Source organism: Cavia porcellus, unplaced genomic scaffold, assembly GCF_034190915.1.
Source record: "Cavia porcellus strain 051 isolate PalLab524CR breed Dunkin Hartley unplaced genomic scaffold, mCavPor4.1 scaffold_12, whole genome shotgun sequence".
NCBI classification, from domain to species: domain Eukaryota; kingdom Metazoa; phylum Chordata; class Mammalia; order Rodentia; family Caviidae; genus Cavia; species Cavia porcellus.
The window spans coordinates 67,880,732-67,903,554 of NW_026947495.1; the positions used below are offsets into that span (position 1 = coordinate 67,880,732).

Consider the following 22,823-nt stretch of genomic DNA (forward strand, 5'->3'; position numbering starts at 1 on the left):
CTTTGTAATGCTGGGCTTCAGTATTTTTAGCTATGTTATTCCTAAAAATTATGATTTTTATACTTGAACACATAGTAACACACAGGTATATTTTTATATCATATAAATAAACTTGCCTGTTTTGGAATGTACTTTCTTATGACAGAAGAGTATCATTTAAAATTTTTGGGGTGGGGGGATGGGATCTAGCTGTATAGTTCAGTCTGGTCTTAAACTGTGTAGCCCAGACTGGCCTCAAACTGGCAGCCATCCTCCTGCCTCAGCCTCCCCAGTGCTGGGATTACAGGTGTGTGCCACCACGCCCAGCATCTTAAATGTAGAGTGTAAATTTTAATATTATACAAAGTAATATATCTGGAAATTTCCTACTGCGATAGTGGAGTATCACCTATCTTTTCACGTCTGATTTATGTGGTTTCTCAGAACAGGAAGGTGCCTGAAAATCTCGTCTTTTATTCTTTGTGGACAGATTGAATTACTGTGTGCTTCAACATATATTGTGGTGAAGGTTGATTCAGATGCTGCTTTCTTAGTTTTATTAAATGTATTAGAAAGGTAGATATTTCCCTGTAAGACATTACATGATGGGCAGCACCAGTGAATTTGGTCTCCTAGTGAGGTAAGCCCTTTCCATTAATACAGACTGAAAAGTTGATGATAATTTTGAATATACCAATAGCAGAAATTTTACAAAATTTTAGGAACATTGTAATTTTAAGTGCAGCATTTCGGGAAGAGGTTAGAATCTGCTCAGAGACATTTTTTTACTGTTTCTGATATTAAAGAGTTGGAAATTTTCAAACAGCCTACAAATGCTAATTTTCTTATAATTTTTAAAATTGAAAAAAGTTCAAATTAATTTGAAGTACATGAAGACAAACACTGACAATAGCTCTTATTTTCTCTGTCATAGGAGTTTCTAATAACAGTCTTGAAAAATACAAGAAGACATTATTTTTCATCATCCTTTTATTTTCCTTTACCATGAACAAGTTTTTCTAATAACATTAATTTTCTTTATGAAATGATAATGCTTCTTTGTAGAAAAGTTGTTATTTTAGTGGAATGTATCTATGATTGTTTATTAGAATTGAATCTTTACAGCTTCCCATTACATTTTGCCTTCCACCAGATCTGAGAACCCTGGTTGACAGTGGTTAAGCCCAGCTGTGTTTAGCAATTTTATGTCAGCTCACAAAGAGCAAATGGTAAAAGCAAATCCAGTGAGAAGCTAAGGGCACAGATTTGGGTAACACTGTTGGGAAAATGAGAAAAAAATTTACTTTTGTTGTCAGCAAGACATGTGTTAGATCTTGGTTCCTCTGGGTAAATCACTCTTCATGGGCACACTTGCAAGAAGGCCCATCATGAACTCCCAGTATCATGCACTGTGATACTTTGACTATCGTTAACTGAGTATAGTCATACTCATTTTGAGTTGTCTTTAAAGATGTGCAAATTATGGTTTCAAAGTAGCCTGGTAGAGGTGCAAGTGAACATGAGCATGATATTTCTAAAACAGAATTATTTTAAATATATGCATATTGATATGAATGCAGAGTCTGTCTACCTCAGTTTCTGGTTGGAGGTTTACTGTCTTAAAATGAGGGAAAAAATGTGTGAATTCTATCAAGTGCAAAACTCTACATTCGTACAGACTGGAGAATTGATAATCGTTATGAATAGAGCAATAGCAGAAATTATACAAAAGTTTAGCAACATTTTAATTTTAAATGCAAGCGTTTTTGGAAGCATGTAAAATCTACTTGGAGAGATTTTCTTGCAGTCTTTGATATTAAGGAGTTGGAGGTTTTCAAACAGCTTACAAATGCTAATTATCTTGTTATTTTAAAATTGAAAATGCATTTGCTAATCTTTTCTATTTTTAAAGCTGCTTATTCAAAGTATGTCTGAATCTGATACACCCGTGTGCCCCAACTTAACCCAACCTAAGTGGAACTTAACCTTTTTCTCTCTTCTCCTATCACTGGACAATGGGCCTCAGCTGCAGGAAGCATTGGAGACGTTTGCCCAGCTCCAGGCCAGCTGGATGGCCAGGCTTCCCTGCTTTGCAGCCAAATAGACACTTGGCACCAAGGCACCCTAGGGCAGAGGTTTAACATGGCTTGAATGAAGCTTGGATTCTGAAGTATCTTCCCTTTAGGTTGATGTCACTGGGAGTCCAAGACCCCTCTTTCATTAACTGGCCTCTCACATAGATGGCAATGATGACAGAAAACAGCCAAATGCTAAAACAGTTGGTTCTTTTTTATTATTTGTAATTTTGTCTATTTGCATGAGAGCCTGGCAGCATATGGCCTGATGAATTAAAAAAAACAAAGCCCTGTAAATTCTCATCTATTGGCCAGAGCCTCCAGCTCATGGCACTAGCAGTGGCTAGCGCTGCTCCACCTGCCACTTGTCTGGAGGGTGGGGACATAAACTGATGACCTCCTGGGTTTCCTAGCCAAACAGAGCCCAGCTAATGCTGTGATTTAATTCCTAACAGTACAGGCAGAAATGGCCAGAAGCAGCAACACCTACTGTTTCTATAGGAAATCTGATTGGTCGGCTACTCCTCTCTGCCTCACCTAATATTCTACACTAATTGTGCCCTATTAGGCCAGAAGGAATAATGTTTGTAATCCTGTGCATACAGGGCAGGGATGAGCAGAAATACATATGGATGTGCACTTATATTATCATTCCACCCTGAGAGGGAGGAGCAGCAAACCTGGGGCAGAAGCGGACATCTTTGCAATGCATACATTTGTTTAATTGCACACTTGATCTTTTCAAAGTCAAATATTTATGTTGTTGTAGATTTCTGTACTTCTAAATTAGCCATTTTGGGGGATCATTCACTTGGAGAAAGGGAATTTATTTTATTCTTTTTTCCTACTCTTTCTTTGCCTGAAACAAAGACATCATGATAATTTAGGTTAATGCTTTACAGTTATGCTGAATCACAAATCTTTTTTTCTTTGTAATTTTATATGTCTAACACATGATTGTTTTTGTCCACAAACCATGGAAACAGAAAAAATGCACACTTTCATTAGTCAAATAGATTGACACAAAAGTAAGAAATAAGTCATCTTAAAATTCAAGTTCAGTCTAATAACAATTTTGATTTCATTTATATGGTTTGTTTTTCTTGCATTTTAAGATTGTGAAATACATTTTTACTAAGGACATTTACTCAGCATTGCCAGCAGTCTAAGGAAGGAGGAAATAATGGGGGGAGGGGAGCTCCCATGAGGGAAGGGAAGCTTCCAAATGAGGGATTTTCCTGATAAGTCACAGTGGACCCAACCAGCGTGGTAAGACAGGGCACAGGTAAGATAGTCTATGTTACTCAACACAGATGCTTACTAAATGGAAGGTGTTGCTATCTCACTAAATCCCAAACCATCTTTTATAGTATAGGTATGGGGGATATAAAAAGTATCTAACATCCACTTGGCACTGACCAATCAGCATGGCCATACTTCTAGACTTCTAGAAGTCTCCCCCTAGTTGATGAGTATCAGTGCTTTGGTTCCTGAATTTGGTGAGATCTGGAGTTACAGGTGTGGAATGGGATGTGAGAATTGTGAACCTCCTGGCAATGGTTCTTTTACCCATCTATGAAAGTGCTTCACTATTTCCTAACCAGTATGACTATAACTCTGTGGACTGGCTGAGCCTCAGTTTCAGAGGCAGGCATTGTTTTACTGTGAAGATATTGTGGCTGAGAGGCTAATTAGCCATGTCTTAAAAAAATCACCCAGTTAAGATGCCAAACTGGGCTTTGAATCTATATTTATCTCACTCTGAATAATCTCTTTTGTTCTATACTGTGTCAATAATATATTAATCTGTTTCTTGATATTTTTCCCTGTGTTCAATTCATGTAGTATTTTTTGCTATTTTGCTCCAAATGAGTACATTTTTTTCTTTTTCTTTCTCTTTTCCTTTTCTTTTTTATCAGTACCGGGGATCGAACTCACAACTGCCTGCTTGCAAGGCAGGCGCTTATGCTGCTGAGCTAAATCCCCAACCCCCATGTTTTTCTTGAGATTGAATAATATGGACAAAGATATCTGATATACTCTAGCAAGTCATATAGGTTGACAGAAAGGAGCACACATTTCTATTTCAAACTTAATTGACTTTAAGATGGAAAGGTTCATGTTTTTACATGTAATTGGTACTTACTAAGTTTATTCCATTAAAATAAAAGCTTTCTTGTTGTACTCTGTATACAAAGATGTGTGTTGGATGAACACAACTTTTTATGTAAACTACAGTTGTAGGTAAGAGAAAGATACAGAATTATTGAAAAGAAAAACCAAAGTACTATTTGTTTTCAGTTGCGGTAATAAATTTAAATTGTACAGAAATAAGTGAGCAAATTTTACTTCCATTTAAAATGAATATAAAAACTAAAGCTTAAACTATGAAAACACTTTGAAGTTTAATTTTTTCATGTGTAGAAGTGAAATTTGTACTGAGCATTATGATGTATTAGTATTGCTAGGTGGCTGATATTTTTCCTAAGGAAATAAAAAGAAATCTTTCAAATACACTGAAAACAGATGTTAATTTAGTTTTGTTTCTTTTTACTGGACCAACAATAATAATATTGTAGATACAGTGAGATATATAACCATATTATGTTTAGGCAAATGAATTCAAGAACATTGATATCCCTGAAAAATATGTAGCTACAAACAGTCTCTAGTGTATAAACAGATTGTGTTTCAAGTATTCACTTGTAATTCAGTATTCCAGAACTTGTATGCAAATATAAATATAAATATATATATGTATATATGAAATGAAATAAGGTTCTTATAAATATAAGAAATAAGATTGCTGGCAATGCTGGATATAGGACTTTAGTAAAAATGAGTTTCACAGTTTTAAAATGCAAGAAAAACAAACCATATTTATTAAATCAAAATTGTTATTAGATTAAATTAAAATTTTAAGGTGACTTATTTCTTACTTTTATACAAATATATTAATTAATGAAAGCATGTACTTTTTTCTGTTTCTATGGTTTGCTGAGAAAAAGGAGGGAGGGTTTACTGTGCTCACAGTTTATGGAGGCTTCAGTTCGCAGTTGACCGGCTCCCAGGCAAGATGACCCGGCAGAGGACCAAGAGCTCATGGCAAGCAGTGAACTAGCAAAGCAGGAAGCGACCACACAACACTTTCTGTCCCTTATATTCTATCCAGGGCCTTCCCATTGTCCACACATTGCCAAAGAATCAGTGGCCCAGCTTAGCAATCACACACCCTTGATCCCAGCATCACACACGTACTCTGTTCTAGGTCACACGTTCTAGATGCAGGCATCTCTGAAAAGCCCCACCTATGACTGCATGAGCTTCGTGGGGACACCTAGCATAACCCATAACACTGAGTTTGCTGAGTGACAAACTCTTTCTTCTTTATTTAATTCACAAGCACAGGCCAGACCCAAACAATGTGTACACTTTTCTTGGTCCACTTTCTTTGTGGGTCTGGTCCAGATGAGCTATACTACAAGACCGCTGGGTACTTGAAGGCCCCACGTCAAGAAGCATTTATCTTTATAGCCCTCCTTTCCGTAAAACATCTTTCTGTTGTTAGCAGGGGTGCCAAACAACGGCTCCTGAATATGTTTTAAAGGAAGAGGACTTCCTTTTTTGGAAACTATATCTGTTACAAAAGATTTTGTTAAGTTGGAAACATATTGTGTCAAAAAGCAGAACTGTGAGAGAACATTCAACAGTGAAAATGATTCACTACTCTGAGCGCGCATAGTGGAAAGCGTTCAGCAGCCTGACATTAACCTGTTGTTGACTTCTCGGTTTTAGTATTTGGAGGTTGACCTGGACTGAGCTGTGTGAAGCTGCCTGCTCCACAGGAAACCGCGTCCCTTGCCGCTGCCTGCTGCTTTCTCTTTAGCCAACACCCAAAGCCACTGCCAATGTCAGGGAGATGAGACTTCACAAGGTAAGTGAAAAACAGGAACAAATGTATTTTCAAGCAGAATGTGGTGAAGACGTTAGCTCACCGTGGGCAGCACCGCCTCGCAGGGATCCTGCCTGGGTGGGGACGGGTGGGAAGGGACACACAGCCCTGGCTCACCTGGGATCACATGTGTGTGAGTGAAACCAGGCAGGTTCTGGGTTCCCAAGTGCCCCGTCCGAGATGGAAGCAGATTGTGTTGTCTAGACCAGAGGAAATACTTTATTTTTTGAGGGAAGGTTATCAGAATTTTAAAGAGTCAAATGATGGCTAGAATGTACAACTAAAACTTTATAGAGTGCTTGGCGTTTAGAAGGCTTTTTTCTTATTTCTTTTTGTTTCATTTTATAAGTCTATCTTTAAACCTAAGATACAAATTAAAATGTAGTGATCCTCATGAGACAGAGGCTTTATTATGATAGCTGCTGTCTCCTGGATGTTTTTCTTCCCATCAGAAGTTTTACAGTTGAGATGGGACCACTATCAGTCTAAGATTTTTCGTGGCCTCCTTTTTGTCAAATGCAGAGTATATGGCTATTTTAAGTGAGTGTTTCATGATCATCTAAAAATACCTCAATTTTCGATGTAAAGTAGCTTTTTCCTATGTTATAAATATTAGATTCTTAAGACTTCCTGAAGCTTTTTTCATGCGAAGGCAGTGGGACTTAAATAGATATTTGTGGCTCTCCTTCAAAGCTTTACCTTCACACTGACCCCAGGCCATTGGGCTTTCCCTGGCTTCTCTTATCCCCCCACCCTCGACCCGCACAGAATGCAAGACATTCAGTTAAGACCATGAAACCATAAGTTTTGAACAAAGTTGAGAGACAAAAAAATACTAAAGTGAGCTCCATTTGCTTAGGTTTCGACTCCTTTCATACATATTTATTGATTTAAGTTGCTTTGTTACATTTTCAGTTGAGAAGTCGAAGTCTTTGGCATCAGGAGCCCCCAACTTTTGCAGCGGTTCAACTTACAATTTTAACCATTGTGTGGAAGTGATAGGCACTCAGTAGAAACCATGCTCCAAAGTACGAATTTTGATCTTTTCTCAAGCTAGCAGTGTGTGGCACGATGCCCTCATGAATTCCAGGCAGTGGCAGTGGCTGAAGCTCCCAGTCAGCCACGGGTCAGAAGGGGAAGCCACTGAGACCACCAGGTGCTGTGTTGTCGGGTGACAGTGTTTGGTAGGTTAGGAGTTTTAAATGCAGTTTGAATACACAGCATTTTCAATTTAGTATGGGTCATCGGGGTGTAATCCCATTGTAAACCAAGAGGCAGCTGTGTTTAGTCCGACCTAGAAAATTATATTTCATGCTGATACACACTGGATCCTTTTAGCATGTATCCTATCCAAAAGCCCTGTATTGACACAGCCAGCTTTAAGTCCCCAGTTCTAACCCTGACACCTATTATCCCAGAGGCCACTGGGCCTCGGATTATACCACAGTTTCTTTTTTTCTTAGGCTCAGGTTTTATTTTAGTCTAGTTTATTTTCTCAGTGTAAAAATGTCCCGGTGGATCCTATATCCAGATCACTGAGTTTGATAGATATGATAAACTAACGAGAATATTTGTATTTGTATAGTTTTTATATGGAAATGTTTTCTGATTCTTACTTTCAAGTTATGAGTAGATTTTTTTTTCAAGTTAGATGGGTAATGTGCCGATGTCATAACAAGGCTCAAAGGAGGCACATGTTATGTGGAACATGAGCACCCAATCATCACGCTTATGAACCTGAGGATATGAGCAGATTTTTTAAAAAAGAGATTCAAATAGCTGGCAAATGGCTGCAGAGACTTTGGAGCCTGTGTTCACAGACAGCCTATGTTCATTGAATGCTTGTAGACATGTGAGTTGCGGTAGCATTCACCAAGATCTGTGAATGTTTATTGTGGCATTTTCTAACCCTGCACCATCTGGACCCTGGCCAGCTACTTTTCTGACAGAACTGTCGGCCTCTCTCTCCCGTGCCTCAGCCTCGATGGCATCCCCGTCTGTTCTCCATCAATCTAAGCAGACCTTGGTGCCTGCCACTTTTTCTGACTGGATTGCTCTTCCTTTATTTAACTCTCCCCATGGCCTGCACCCTCCGGTCACCTGATCCGTCATCTTCTCAATGAGGCCTTCTCTGCTACCCGTGAAAAGTGATATATAAATTACCCCTAACTTTCTGTCCCTTCATTTAGCTTCATAAAAAGATAATATTGTTACATACTAAATTACTGCCTGTCCTTTCCACTAGAATGGTTGTTCCATGAAAGCAGAAGCTTTATTTTGTTTGCTGCTCTGTTTGTAAGTTGAACAGGAACCTAGAGGACATTCAGTAAGGATGGGTTGCAGGAATGGGTTATTTGTTGCAGCAAATGAGCAGAAATATAAACAAAAAGAATATCCATTTTTAAGAGAATGGTTGGATGAATTGTGGTCTATTGATAACACAAAGTATCACGCAGTTGCTGAGGATCATGGAATAAGATCTATGCCCCCTTGAGATTTCCAAAACTTACTAAGAAAGAAGTGTGGGTGTACAATTTGGGTATATTTAGCTCTTGAAAAATGATACAACTCTCTGTGTCTCTCTCTATTCACTTATCATCTATGTATCTACCCATGAAAACATGAAAATGGATACAGAAAGATACTCATCTGGTTGCATGCACTGACTATCTAGAGAAATAGTATGAGGTGTTGACAAAGGTTTGGATAAGGACATGAGAGGGTGAAAGATTGGCTGACTTAGACGTATAAAGGGCTGCCAGTGGGCATCTTTACGTGCTTCTGCTAGATACCTTCCACAGCAATGTCAGTCAAATCGTTCTCCACTCCTCACTCTCCTTGTGCTTAGTGTCAAGCTTTGACTCTCATTTATTGATTTATTTGGCCCCAGTCATTTCTCTCTGTGGAACTTCCATCCTGAGGCCCTGGCACGGGGAAGCACAGGTTGCAGGCACTGTGCGTCCAGCTTGTCCCTACCTGTCTCTTGCAGTCTCTGCATTCCCTGAACTAAGATAATTGTTGTTTAGTGGTGAGCTTTACTCTTGTGTCTCATGCAGCGATGCCTTGGTTCTTTCCTTGCCCTTCGCCTTTGAGTTCTGAAGAAAGGCTACAGCATTGACTGTAGACAATTTAGGGTTTGTTGGTGCTCTAGAGCCCACAGCATTCCTGAGCAAGGGAAGAGTGCCTGGGGGTTGACAACTTTCAGGTAATGGTTAGGGGCTTCATAAACATGCAAAGAACTCTGTGGAACCTTCCAGAAGAAATTTAGGGACACATTATGATTAGTAAACATTCAGAAAATAAGGCAGCATTGTTGTGGAAATGTAAGGACAAGACAAAATAATTAAGAGTATACTTAATGACCAGAAAACCTTCATTTTGGGGGTGAGAATGTCTGTCCTTTTTATCACAGCTTTTAGTTTCTTGAAATTTCATATTCATTAGCCTTGGTTATATTTTGACATAGTTCTAAACATAGGTTTGTGATCTCTTTTGTTTGCCATTGATGTCAATTTTTAGGTACTCATCTGTCTCCACTTTAAATACAATAGTTAGGAATACTGCTGCTGCTTGTGCTGCTCTCCAACTTCCCAGGGTCAGGACCATGGAGGGCAGGAGAAGGTGGAGAAATAAAGACAGCGCACCGAAAGCTGGGATCAGGAGGAGCCCTCTCTCCTGATGGGTGGCAAGGAATTGTTCAACCTCCCTAGCACATTTATTGAGACATTTGGCAGGTTGCTGTCCCTTGACACCCTTTGCATAGCAACCCATTGCTTGGATTTTCTTGGGGCTTGTTCTCTGGACTGCAGCAGCTTGGGCAGGTGGCTTGCTCTAGGCTCTGTGTTCTCCCAGCAGGCTAACCTCACCACTGCGATCAATTTCCAGCCTCAGCCACTCTGGACAGAATACGCATTGTAAACTTAAGCTCTCTGAGAATAAATATTTCATATTGACTTTTCAGAAGATACCATGGTTTTGCTACCTTATGAATATGCTATTTCTATCTTGATTGGGTTTCTAGCTTGTTGCTTTTTAAAAAGTAGGCATCCATGGTATAACTTTGAAAAAAAAATTGAAATTATTCCATTACAATAAGACATGGGATCCTCACTCACTTTGAGTATTATAAAGCTTAAAAGTTATTCTTATAAGAGAAAAAAGGCAGTGAAGCCCCCAAATTGGACAAAACAGATTCCAAAAGTCTTTCAGTTATCTTTAAACAATTTCCTCCATCAACACATTTATAAAACTAAATTCATAATTTTCCTGAAAAAAACTGTACATAAAATGAAGATAAGTAGGAGGCAGTCATAGACTCCACATAAGAATTTTGAATTTCTAATGCACATGCTTAGTAATCACCAAATAGCAACAAATTTCAGTGGTTTGTAATTGTTTTCCTTCGTGATAAATGTTAGGTGTTAACAACCACTTTTTCGGGCAAGTCTCTTGATTTATGAACTGATAAAGCTCTAAAGAATTATGGTAAATAAGGAAGTTTAACCTTTTCACTATCCTTTTACTTTTTTTTAAACCAGGATTGCAGAGAATCAACAGTATATAAAGAGGGGAAAGTCAGAATCATGAGTGACATTTCACTGTGTATTGCTTTATGTTAACACCTTTGCAAAACGACCGTGTGTGTGTGTGTGTGTGTGTGTGTGTGTGTGTGTGACTATACTTTTCAAAATTAGACTTCCTGAACCATGCAGCCAATGCTGCAAACCCCCATGTTAGAATCATGGGGAAAGTTTGCACCTGCTGATAAGCTGAGAAATGTTTGCTTTCATTATTAACAGGCAGCAGTAATTCCACTTGTGTTCTGACAAAAGCCAGTATTGGTATTAGACACCAACTCAGTAACTCTTGCCAAGAGAGGTTTCTACAGAGAAAACTTTCCAGCACCATAGGGTTTTAATAGTAAAGCTAACATCCTCATCTTTTAAAAATCTTTACTTCATCCTATTTACTTCAATCCTATTGGGAGACAAAAAAAAGTAATAGTAGAAAAGGTATTGATGACAACATGCTTTCATCCTGGATACCTAAGATTATCCCAGGGAGAATCGTTGGGTAATTGAAATGATCATGTTGTAAACGTGTTGCTGACTTGCATGCCCCGAGGTTTATGATGGGCAGCTGTTTAAGATAAGGCTCTTTATAAATGTCAGTGACCGATCAGCTTCATACGGGTGGTCACTCCACTAAAATTTGTAAGTTTCTTCTCTCATATTATAATTCATTTCTAGTAAGGCTCTTTCATATAACACTGACTAGAATGTCTTTCTTGTTTAACTGTACCTGTGTATTGATGTTATCTGCCACTTTTTAAATATGGAAATATGCTGAGAGGAACAATTGTAAAAATAACTTCACTTGGAGAGCTTGCTAAATGTTTTCAGTTATAAGAATAATGACAAAACTAAAAACAATAAAAAATAGTTATGTGACTAGAAATATAATAGGCATATGCAAACATTTTTATATATGAATAAAGAAATCTTATACATTTTAAAAATTTGTAACTTGAAATCTATTATTAGCAAAACTTTTAATATTTTATTTTATGACTTACATATTAGTTATGCAATATATTAAATGAATTTTGAATAAATGTTAATTTTTGTTCCATCTCTTTCATGCTATTCTCTTTTGGATTCTATGTTAGTCTACATCCACGCATGTTCTTCTTTACCAAATGTGAACATGGAGTGTTTTCATAGAAATTTTAAAAATTGAGGTTCATGTAAAATTTCAGAGTATAAACATTAAAATTTTGTGTAAAAAATATAAAGAGAGCGTTCCTAAGAAATTTGTAAAAATTGATTATTTTGGGCAGGTCAATGTTAATAGCATATAAATATAATTGATACAAATTCATGACTCAAATTGATTTATGTAAAGAATTTTCTAGTTAATAATTTCAATTAAAAATTAAGAGAAATTTGCTTTTGTGGCTTTGTGACAAAAAGGCTTATTCTTTCATTTGTAGAATACACGTGAATAAAACATTTCCAAATTCTCTGAGTTCCCTAACCATTAAAATGGACCTCACTGTATTTGGACCTTGTCCAAAGAAGTTTACAACACAAAGGGTCAGCTCCTTAAATTGGTTTGATCTACAATAAGAAAGTGTCGCAAAAGCTAGGAGTAGAAATTGTCTATGTTTCAGTGGAGTTTTAGTTCCACGGGATAGTCATACAAGATTACCAAAGTGAGCCCTGGCTCCAGACCAAGGAGTTCATACCCTTTCTGATATTTTACCCTGCAATGCCGGTTCCCACAGCTTTTAAACACTGCTCAGTGACTGACAACCACAAATTTATGCATGTTTCTCTGTAAACTACCCCTTGAGTAAATTCGTTAAAAATTGGAATGGATTGTCTGGTTATTACTTTATTTGGTAAAGCTTATGATTTGCTAACAGATTTGTTTATTGTTGCATAGCCCTGCCTCTTAAGCTGGAAAGAAGTATATATTTTCTTGACCTGAGTCATCTAGGTCCAGTAGGAGTTAGCCAAGAAACTGAGGTAGGCAAGTGTGTTTCGCAGGCTCCCAGAGAGGGAACATTCTTTATTTTGTGGAAATGCAAACACTTATGGAAACATTTGGTCATGGGCCAGAGGAGGCAGAGAAAACACACTGAGAGAAAGTGGGCTGGAGAAGAGATACATTGGATTTGTCCATGTTTGGAAATTAAGGTTCTGCTATAACTACTATGTGGACTCACTGTGAAATATGTATGTAGTATGTCAGAAGTTTCAGGGTTCTAGCTTTCTGATGAAAAAAAATAGAGGTACACAAAGTTAATTAACAGTTACTTGAAATAGTTTAAGTTTGAACACAAAAACTTCCTTACTTTTGAACTCTAATTAGCATAATTTAGAATGTACTGTCTTAAAAGTGGCAGTTAACACACATGAAATTATTTATTTATAGTTTTGCTTCTGTAGATACATAGATTATGTATGCCATGTGTAATGCTGTTAGTCTACAACTGTTAGCAGGCATTATATCTTAAGAATATGCTAGCATGTTTTATTGACATACAAGAAATTGTTTTACTATGATAATCTTGAATGAAACTGTTATAAATACACTGAGAAAAAAAGACAACCTCTATAAATTAGAATCAATAAAAATGTTAAGTACTCTGGACTTAGGAATAGCAGAAAGTGTAAAAAGTTACAAAAATTGTCACTGCAAATCATTGTAAGTGGATTTTTACTCCTACTTGTACAACTATAATGAACAAAATGGTGATTAGATGCTTCAAATTTGATATTGGTTTTAAACAACTCAAGGAAAGTGGAAGTTCATCATGACTCTCTCCCTCCTAAATTTTCTACATCTTGGTGTTTGTTAATTCTGTATCACAGGCCCCCTTTTCGTTTCAGATTAATGTCTCGCTAGGTGGTTTCATTCATCCCTTGGGTTTGAAGTACTTTATATACTGATTGTGACCAAATTGATTTATTTCCAGCAAGCACAACTTCTCTACACTGTTGTAGCTTCTTTCTCTTCTTCCTCCTGCTTCTCATCTTCCTTTTGTGCTCTAAAAGCTTAATAGAGGAATAATTAACATATAATATGCTGCATATAAATAAAAAGCGTGATTTGTAACTTTTTCCATATCTTCTCCCATGAAACTATCTCCAAAACAAAACAGTGAATGTGGCAACCACTCAAGTCTTTTGTAATCTTTCCCATTCTTCCTGCTCCTTCTCAAGTCCCAAAGCAACCAAAAGCTGCTGTATGCCATTGTATATTAGCTTATATATTCTAATATTTCATATAAATGTGATAATTTTATGTAATAAAAAGACTGTTCATGTAGTATTCAGAAACTCTTAGAATTAGATGACAAAATACATACAATAAGTTTAACTGAAACTGTCATTTGAAATATTTTTTAATATTGTCTAGCTTTTTTCCCCACCAACCTGATTATTCTGGGATACACCCACATTGCTGCATGTATATGCAACTCAGTGTTTTTGATTGATGGGCAGAGTGTTCCACTTTATAAATGTTTCTTTATTCCTTCACAAGTTGGAGAATGTTTGTGATGTTTCTACTTTTACCTATTAAAATAAAGCTGATATTATAAATAAAGCTGATATGACCTTTGTGTATGATTCCTTGTATGGGCATGTGCGTTGAGTAACTTTGGAAAAATACCCATGAACAGAATGGCTGCATCATGGGTAGCAAGCTTTCAGTATGGCGGCAGCATCTTCATGTCACCTCCGCGGTGTTCAGCAGCTTGTGGTTCCCGTCCTTGTCAACATTTGGTGTGGTTAGTATTTCGATTTTAATTCTCCCAGGTGTATAGTGTTATCTGTGTGGCTTTAATTTGCGTATCCCTAATAAGAAATGGTGGTGAGTGTATTTTATAATCTTCTGTCCATTTTTAAATCACATGTTTTCTTCATATTGAATTTTGAAAATATGTAATATATTTTTCCACCTTAATCTATATAACCTATATAGGATTTGCAAATATTTTCTCCTAGTCTTTGCTTTGAGTTTGCTCTCCCCCCCCCCTTTTTTCTGTCTTTTTGAGACAGAGTCTCACTGTGCAGTTCAGGATGGCCTTGAGCTCACTTTGTAGCCCAGCCTGGTCTTGAACTCGCAATGATCCTCCTGCTGCAGCAGCTCCCACTCTCCAATAAGTGCTGGATGACAGGAGAGTACTACTACGCCCGGCTTGTGTTTGCTCTTTTAATGAACAGTCATTTCCAATCTTGATGACCCACAAATGACCAGTTTTATGTTTTCTGGTTCATACTTTTGGTGTCCTAATTAAAAAATCATTTGCCTCATCAGAATCACAAAGATTTTTAAATATACTTTCTTCCAAAAATTTTGTAGTTTTATAGTCTGTGTTTAGGTGTGGGGTTCATTTGAAATTAATTTTTTTATGGTTTGAAGTAGGTATTAAAGTTTACTTCTCTATATGTACACATACAGTTTTTCCAGAATCATGTTTTAAAGGATGATCTTTTCTCACCTGAATTGCCTTTTTACATTTGTTTAAAAAATGTTGTCTAGAAATGTAGAAATGTTGTCTACTTCTGTCTTCTTCTATTGATCTATTTGTTTATTTTCATGCCAAAACCACACTGCCTTGATTATTTTTATCTGACAGTCGGAGTGTTACTCTTCAGCTTTTTTAAAAAGTTGTTTTGACTATTCGAGTTCTTTCTACTTCCTCATGAATGTTAAAATTATCTCAGTGAATCTGTATTTTTAAAAAATCTTTTCTTCTGGTATTTCTCTCTGGATATTTTCCACTACCTTGTCTTTAGGTACAATAAATATTTTCTCTGCAATAACTAATGTGTTATCAGATTGTGTATGTTTAAAAAAACTCAAACATTATAGTTTTCATCTCTGAGTTTTATTTTGTCATTTTTACAACTCCTGTGTCTCTATTTGAGTTTATAAAAATGTGAATAATGTGTCTACTAACTCTAACATCTGTGTAATTTCTGGGTTAATTTCAGTTGATTCATTTTAATCTTACAATGATTCAGATCTTAACGGATTTGTTGAGTGGGAACAGAGCAGTGTCTAGTGTAGGACAGTTATTATTTCTGAGCAAAATCCTTCAGAGTGTTCACTCGATCACTTGCATCAAAAGGTTTTTCTTTTTAGTTGCTATGAGCTAGGCTGCTCTCAGCCCTAAGGGAGTCCAGAAACTATTTTCTATAATCCTATAATAGTTTGTTCTCTGCCAAGAGGGCCAGGGGACTCACACGTTGCAGATGTGTGTGATGATTGGTGCCCTACTGAAACCTTAGAGGGCTTCTCTTCGCATCCCCAGGTCTTACTCTGTACAGCACTCGCATGTCTAGTGGATTTTGTTTTTGTTTTCCTCAGTCTTTCTAGATCCTTAGGTCCAGCTCCTCCATGCAGGGCATGTACAACGTTTCCTCTCCTTGTGCCTCACTGTGGAAACTCTCTCAGGGAGGTGAATGGATCTTGCCTAGTTTGCTTCTTGAAATCTCCATGTGGAGGCTCACAGTCATCTCCAATTAACACATTCTAAGCAGAACTCCAAGTTTTCCTTTGGAATCTTTTCGTTTGTCTTTCTTTACTGTCTTAGTAGATGGCATCACTAATCACACAGTTGCTTAAACTTGAGACCTAGAAGTAAGTCATCGCTTCATTATCCTTCTCCATCAAGACCCATTCCCCATCCTTCAGCAAGTCATGGGTTATACTCCCAAAGCACACCTTCAATCCACTTGCTTATCTCCACCTCCACCTCTCACAGCCTGCCTGAAGGCACAATCATCCTTCAGAGATTATTGCAGTCATCTACTAACTGGTTTCTGTGTTTCTTCCTTTGCTTCTCCTTCTCTCCTGCCATAGTCATTCATTATGCAGAAACATTAGTGAGCTCTTAATGGTAACGTGGGGGAGACAACATGGCTGACTACAGGAGAAGCCTTGTTCAGAGCTACTCAGAGAAATTCAACTAAAACACAGGTAAAAAAGAAGGGAGAGAGACACACACCCTGAAACTAAAATCAATCTGACAGGAGAGATTAATAGATCAGGGCAAACATAGATAAGGGACTTAATAAAATGGCCAGCTAGTCTATCTGGCTGCCTATGGGTCGCCAGATTAGGATGACTGCCCACCATACTTGGAATCAAGGAGAAGGAGAAGGAGAAAGGATATAGTAAAATGATGTGACTAAATCAAGCCACACAGGATAGACTTGCAGTATAAGAGCCCTTTACTTTTTCTGCCTCCTCCAAACATAAGATGTTATAGTCCAGCAGTAAATGCTGCCCACACAGTCTGCTCCCTTCCTGAAGAGGCTAGTTTTTCCTTTTTTTTCCCCCCTAGTTTTCCTTTTTATCATTTTTCTCTTTCCTTTCCTTTCCTTCCCATTCCTTTTATGCACTACAGCACTAATTGGAACCACAGGGAACAATATGAATAAAGACCACAGGGCTGCATGTGTAGGAGTAAATGGACCCGCTAACCCTTTCCCTGTGACCTGTGCCTAGAGAGGCATAGGGAATTAAACAGCCCTGCACCTCAGGACTGGGTATCTCTGCTCTGTCCACATGCTGCTCGGAGGGCGGGAACAGTAAGGCACCCCACAGGAACCCCCCCCCAATCTCACTCAAGGAATTTACAGATTACAGCAGAGGTGGGTGGCAGCGGAACTTGTAAAAGCAATGAATGAGGAGCTAGCACCTCACCTTGGGAGAGGAGTAAGGATTGGGACTGAGATGACCTGGATGCAACAGCCGGAGCAGAGGACCAGACCACATCGCAGCATCTCAGCCTACCCTGCAACGAACAGCAGAGAGGACAGAGCCTTGCAGTGGAAGAGGACCACAGAAGGCAGAGCAAGGACCAGGGGGAGCCCAAAGGGCATGGGACCGGGCACAGCCTCCTGTCTCTGTCTGAAAACAGAGTAACAGCTGGGAGAGAAACACTGCCAAGAAACACGGGAAGGAGTGGAGGCCACTAAGGGACACACAGAAATTATGGGCTGAAGACTCTGACCCAGGACCCCACATCTGGAGGCCAAGATCAGCCTCAAATCCAGCACAAACTCCACTGCAGGCATGGCAGTGCTTTCCAGTGGTTTTGGACTTTGGGTGGACCCCAGAGGAATTATTTTCTTCTTCTTCTTTTTTTGATAGTTTATGATTTATTTCCTGTTTCTCCCCCCCAACTTTGTGTATCTTTTACCTGTATTTTTGTTCTAATCTATTTGTCTTCTTCCTTCAATTTGCCTCTCTAGGCTTAATCATGTGTTCATGAGTGAGCAGTTTTTTAGTGAACTTCAATAATCCCTTGCTTAGTCTTTCATTCTTTCTCTTCTTCCTTCTTTGCTAGTTTTCCAAAGCTTAAAGCTTGTGTGATCATCCTTCATCCTCTAGCCTGGCTTATACTTTATTTATTTTCAGTTATCTTAGTTCTACCCGCTCTACTTGTTAAATTTCCCCACCATAGCGCTCAAGCACTCGACCAAGGTGAAACACTTTACATACAAGCTCCCAATTTATAATCGGTTCTGTTATGTAACTGTAGATTTGGCTTCTATGGTTAAAAGTACAAAACTAACAGTTACCAAAGGTTTTAGATTCTAAACTGTGATGCTAGTGTCAGTCTAAATGTACTACTTTAGCTGGGATGTCATATCTGTTTTAATCAGTTGTTCTCACTTTTGTAACAATACTGGGATATTTTGGGAATAATAACCTCACCACACCACAGCACCAAAGGAACTGGAGATTCAGCCAAACAGACACCAACATCTCACTCTTAATTAATTGGAAAGGTAGGATTTTGGGAGACATAAAACAAGAACTTCCTACATACAGAAGACATCCTGAAAAACAAACAGCCTAGAAAGGCCTTGATAGTATTGATAAAGTTACCAACTACAAGAACTTATAAAGATCAATACAGAAAACAAAATAAAAAACTTTTGAAATAGGAAACAAGATGCAGAAGGAAAATGCAACCTCAGACCCTCAGCCCATCTAGAACAAGTCCAGCAGAAATGAGATAGAGGTCTATGAAGACACACACCTGACAGTTCTGAAATGATAACAACCAAAGTGAAGAAACAAATCTATGAAGCTATAGAGGAAATAAGATCAGAAATATTCTCTCAGGTAAACATAATCAATATTTATAAAGGAATTGACCAGCAAATCTAGAGTAGAGATAAATAAAAAAAAAACAGATCATGATAGCAAGAAAATGGAAACTGTGAATGATCAATGTAGTAAAGAAACAATGTACAAAATAGGTTCAAACCAGGCATTCAGGCAATTTAAAATTCCATTGAAAGCAGGCAAAACCATTTGCATGAAACTAAAGACAAACTTTCAGGTCTTGAAGACAGGCTCTTAGTGATCATGAAAGGAAAGATCTCTTAAAAATACCAAAAAATCATAAAATAAAAATTCAGTAGCTATAAGATGATATGAAGAAAAATACTGTAAGAATAATTAATATCATTGCAAAAGCAGGAGCCAACACAAATGACATTTAAAAAAACTATTTGCAGAAGTAATAGGTGAAAATTTCCAAGCAGGAGAAAAGAATCTGACATACAGATAAGTGAAGTATATTTAACTCCAATTAGTCGTAATCAAAATAAACCCACACCCAGATATCTAATAATCAAGATTTGAGAAATTCAGCACAAGAACAGATTAATAAAAGATATTAGAGAGAAGAAACAGATCATAAAAGGAAGAGTCCTTAATAAGATATAAAAGGAGTCATGGCAGACTTGTCAATGCAAACTCTCAGGTTATGAAACACTTGAAGTATTTTGAAACCTGCAAGAAAACAATTTCTAACCCATACTGATGTATCCTGCAAAGTCATCTTTCAAAATTAATGGAGAAATAAGAGACGTCCATGACAAAGAACAACTGAAGGAATTCATGACCACCAAACCAACACTACAAAATGTACTGAAAGATATTCTAGTTAGGGATAAAAATTAACACAGTTCTAAAAATAACAGAAAGAAACCACCAAGCAGGGCCAGCAATTAAACAGAGGAGAAAAGTAGAGAACCAACAGCAGGAAAAGATAAGCCAATGTATCTCAGTTATAACCATCAAAGGAAATGGCCTCAAGTCACCAATCAAAAGAAACAGACTAGCAGAATGGATCAATCAACAACCTCCAACAATATACTGTATACAAGAAATACATTTACTCAAAAAGAAATTCATAATTAAGGGTCAAAGGATAGAAAATTCTTTGCAACAGAAACCCAGAATAAAAGCAAAGGTAGCTATCCTGTTTGCAGACAATGTGAACCTCTAACCAAGAATGATTAAAAGAGATAGAGAAAGACACTAATACTTGTTAAAGGAAAATTTCCAGAGGAAGATATAATAATCATAAATATGTATGTATCAAATATAGGAGCACCGGGGCTGGAGGTTTAGCTCAGCGGCATAAGCGCCTGCCTTGCAAGCAGGCGGCCGTGAGTTCGATCCCCGGTACCGATAAAAATGAAAAAGACCAAAAAAAAAAAAAAAAAATCAAATATAGGAGCACCCTGCTACATAAAACAGATATTAATAGACATGAAAAATCAAATGAGCAACCACACAATTCTAATGGGGGACCTTAATACCCCACTGTCACAAATACACAGATAAATCAGACAAAAATGCCACAAAGAAATATCAAAAGTGAAGCAAACCTGAAAATATGTGGACTTAGTAGATGTTTATAGAGTTTTCCACCTAACAGTATCAGAATACACATTCTTCTCATCTGCACATGGGACATTCTCTAAAATAGACTGTGTAATAGCCCAGAGAACATGCCTAAAATAATGCAAAGGAATTGAAGTTATCTTAGGTGCAATGAAATTGGATATTAATGGCAAAAGACACCACAAAAAGATATGAAAATTAAACTGTAATGTAGGTCAAATCACATTTCTTTAAAATCCTCCACAGTACTTCCCCCTGCAGATAAAATAACAGTTCAGACTTGTACAATTTGTTTCAAAGCACAAAAGATTTAATCAAAGTTATGTTGAACAATTAGCATCTTTCCTAACTACCTCCTATTACACTGACATCTTTACTTTCTAGGAAACACCAACTTTTTCTTAGTACTATAACCCTTGTCCCCACATGAAATATTCTTTTGCTAGTTTTGTGGTACACCTGATATTCTCTTTATCTTTCAAATCTTGACCCAAGTGCCACCTCTGCAGACAAGGTTTTATCCACTACTCCATTTATCTACGACCTCACTTTTTTCTAACATAGTGCCTGCATATCACCTTCATGGAACTTGTGCACTTTGCCATTATTTTTTGCAATCACATAACTGTTTATATATTTAAATATATCTCTTTATTGATTTTAAACTGTGAAAGAGCTGAGTCATATACTTTGGTCACTTCTAAATACCTGGTGCTTAATAGTGCCTGTCACAAGCCAGCATTCAATACCTTGTTGTTTGAATGAAGCTATTAGGTGGGTTAAAATCCTGATTTCCTACATCTAGAAAAGCTATCACTGATACTTTCTTTTTAACTGTCAAAATACCATAATTGAAGAATAATCTTTTTAGTTTAGGAGCTATTGATCTCAGGCTTTTTAGCTTTAATTTGTGAAATCCTTTCCTGAGGGTAAAAATCAGAGAACAAACTGAGTATGTATAGGGCTGGGGATTTAGCTCAGCAGTGTAAGCGCCTGTGTGCCAAGCGCGAGGTCATGAGTTCAATCCCTGGTACCAAAAACCAATCAACCAAACAAACAAACAAATAAAAACTGAGTATGTGTACTCTGATGGTAAGAGAAAGATATTCAGAAAATGAAGAATGAAGGTGTAGATAGTGCTACAAATAATCTACCAAATAATCTAGAAATGTTTTAATCTTTTCCAAATATCTACAAGGAACCTTCAGGGGAATGCAGGTACTATTAGGGGCCAAAGACACGTCTAAGGGATCAGATTGTGTTTTATATGTTTGAAGGCAGTTTTATCATTTTCCAAGAAAATTTGCATTAAAAATGTCATCTTACTAGATAGCCAAATCAATGTGAGCAAAAAGAACAAAACTTGAGGCATTGTTCTACATGAATTCAAAATATATTACAAAGCTGTAGTAATCAAAACAGCATGGTATTGGCATAAAAACTGCCACACAAACCAGTGGAACAGAATAAAATGCTGAGAAATAACTTCATGAATTTTCAGCCAACTGATTCTCAACAAAGATACCAAAAATATACATTAGAGTAAGGGCAGCCTCTTTAGTAAATACTGCTGGAAAATTGGGATATGCAGAATGTTGAAATTTGACCACTATTTATTGCCTTGTATAGAAATCAACTCAGTGTGGATCAATATGTGCATATGCATAAGACCTGAAACTATTTAAGTATTAGAAAAAAGTAGGGAAAACATCTCAAGACATTGGTATATGCAGTAAGTTTTTAAATAAGACCCACCTCCCAGCCCAGGAAACTAAACCAAAAGTAGACAATGGGGTTGCAGCATAGTAAAAAGTTTCTGCAGCATAAAAAGAATAGTCAGTAAGTAAAAAGACAACCTACAGGAGAAAAAAATTGCAAATAATTCATTTGACGAAGTTTTAATGTTCACCAGATGTAAGAACCTTAAAAACAACAAAAGTTAAATAACCCATAATTGGGCAAAGACTATGAATAGAAATTTCTCTAAAGAACAAATTCAAAAACCCAGGTGTGTAGGCACATGCCTGAAACTATGCAGCGAGGGAGACTGAGGCACGAGGACAGGCAAGTCTGAAACCTACCTGAGCAACTTGGAGAGACCATGTTTCAAAATAAAAATAATAAGAAAAGGCTGACAGTACAGCTCAATGGTAGACTATCTCAGAGTTCAGTCTGTAGTACCACAAAAAATGAAACAAAATAAAACAAACCTATGAAAAAAATTGCTCAATTTCATTAGTTATCAGGAAAATGCCAACCAAAACTGTGATGGGAATCCCTCCCTATCAGAAGTGTCATCACACACAAGCACCTACAGTCTCACACACAAATTCTGGGGAGGACGTGGAGAAAAAGGGACTTTTATACCCTGTCAGCGTTCATCTAAAATAGTAGTGTCACTACAGAAAGCAATGCAGAGCTTCCTCAAAACCTAAAAATAGATTTACCATGTAATCTAGCTCTCTCACTTCTGAGTCTGTATACAAAAGCAATGATCATCAGGATATCAGAGACACTGCGTGGCCATATTTATTATGGGCTGCTCACGATGGCTGAGATGTGTAATCTAGATACCCAGCAAAGAA

The 22,823-nt window shown here is 37.4% G+C and overlaps 1 long non-coding RNA gene and 1 other non-coding gene across 4 annotated transcripts in view; one reads left to right on the forward strand and one right to left on the reverse strand.

Moving 5' to 3' along the window:
• The first annotated feature begins 289 nt into the window (after positions 1-289).
• The window catches only part of LOC111754159 (uncharacterized), an 84,292-nt gene continuing 61,758 nt past the window's right edge, over positions 290-22,823 (forward strand). Inside the window, exons 1-2 of one of the 3 annotated variants that reach the window (XR_002788868.2) lie at positions 290-619; positions 5,850-5,988. This is a non-coding gene — a long non-coding RNA (uncharacterized LOC111754159). Of the gene's footprint in view, positions 620-4,307; positions 5,989-22,823 lie in introns of those variants that run through there. The other 2 variants (XR_010050910.1, XR_010050911.1) reach the window with 2 other exon arrangements.
• On the reverse strand, positions 7,652-7,751 carry LOC111754196 (small nucleolar RNA U13). The gene has a single exon (XR_002788907.1). It is a non-coding gene; the product is annotated as a small nucleolar RNA U13 (small nucleolar RNA).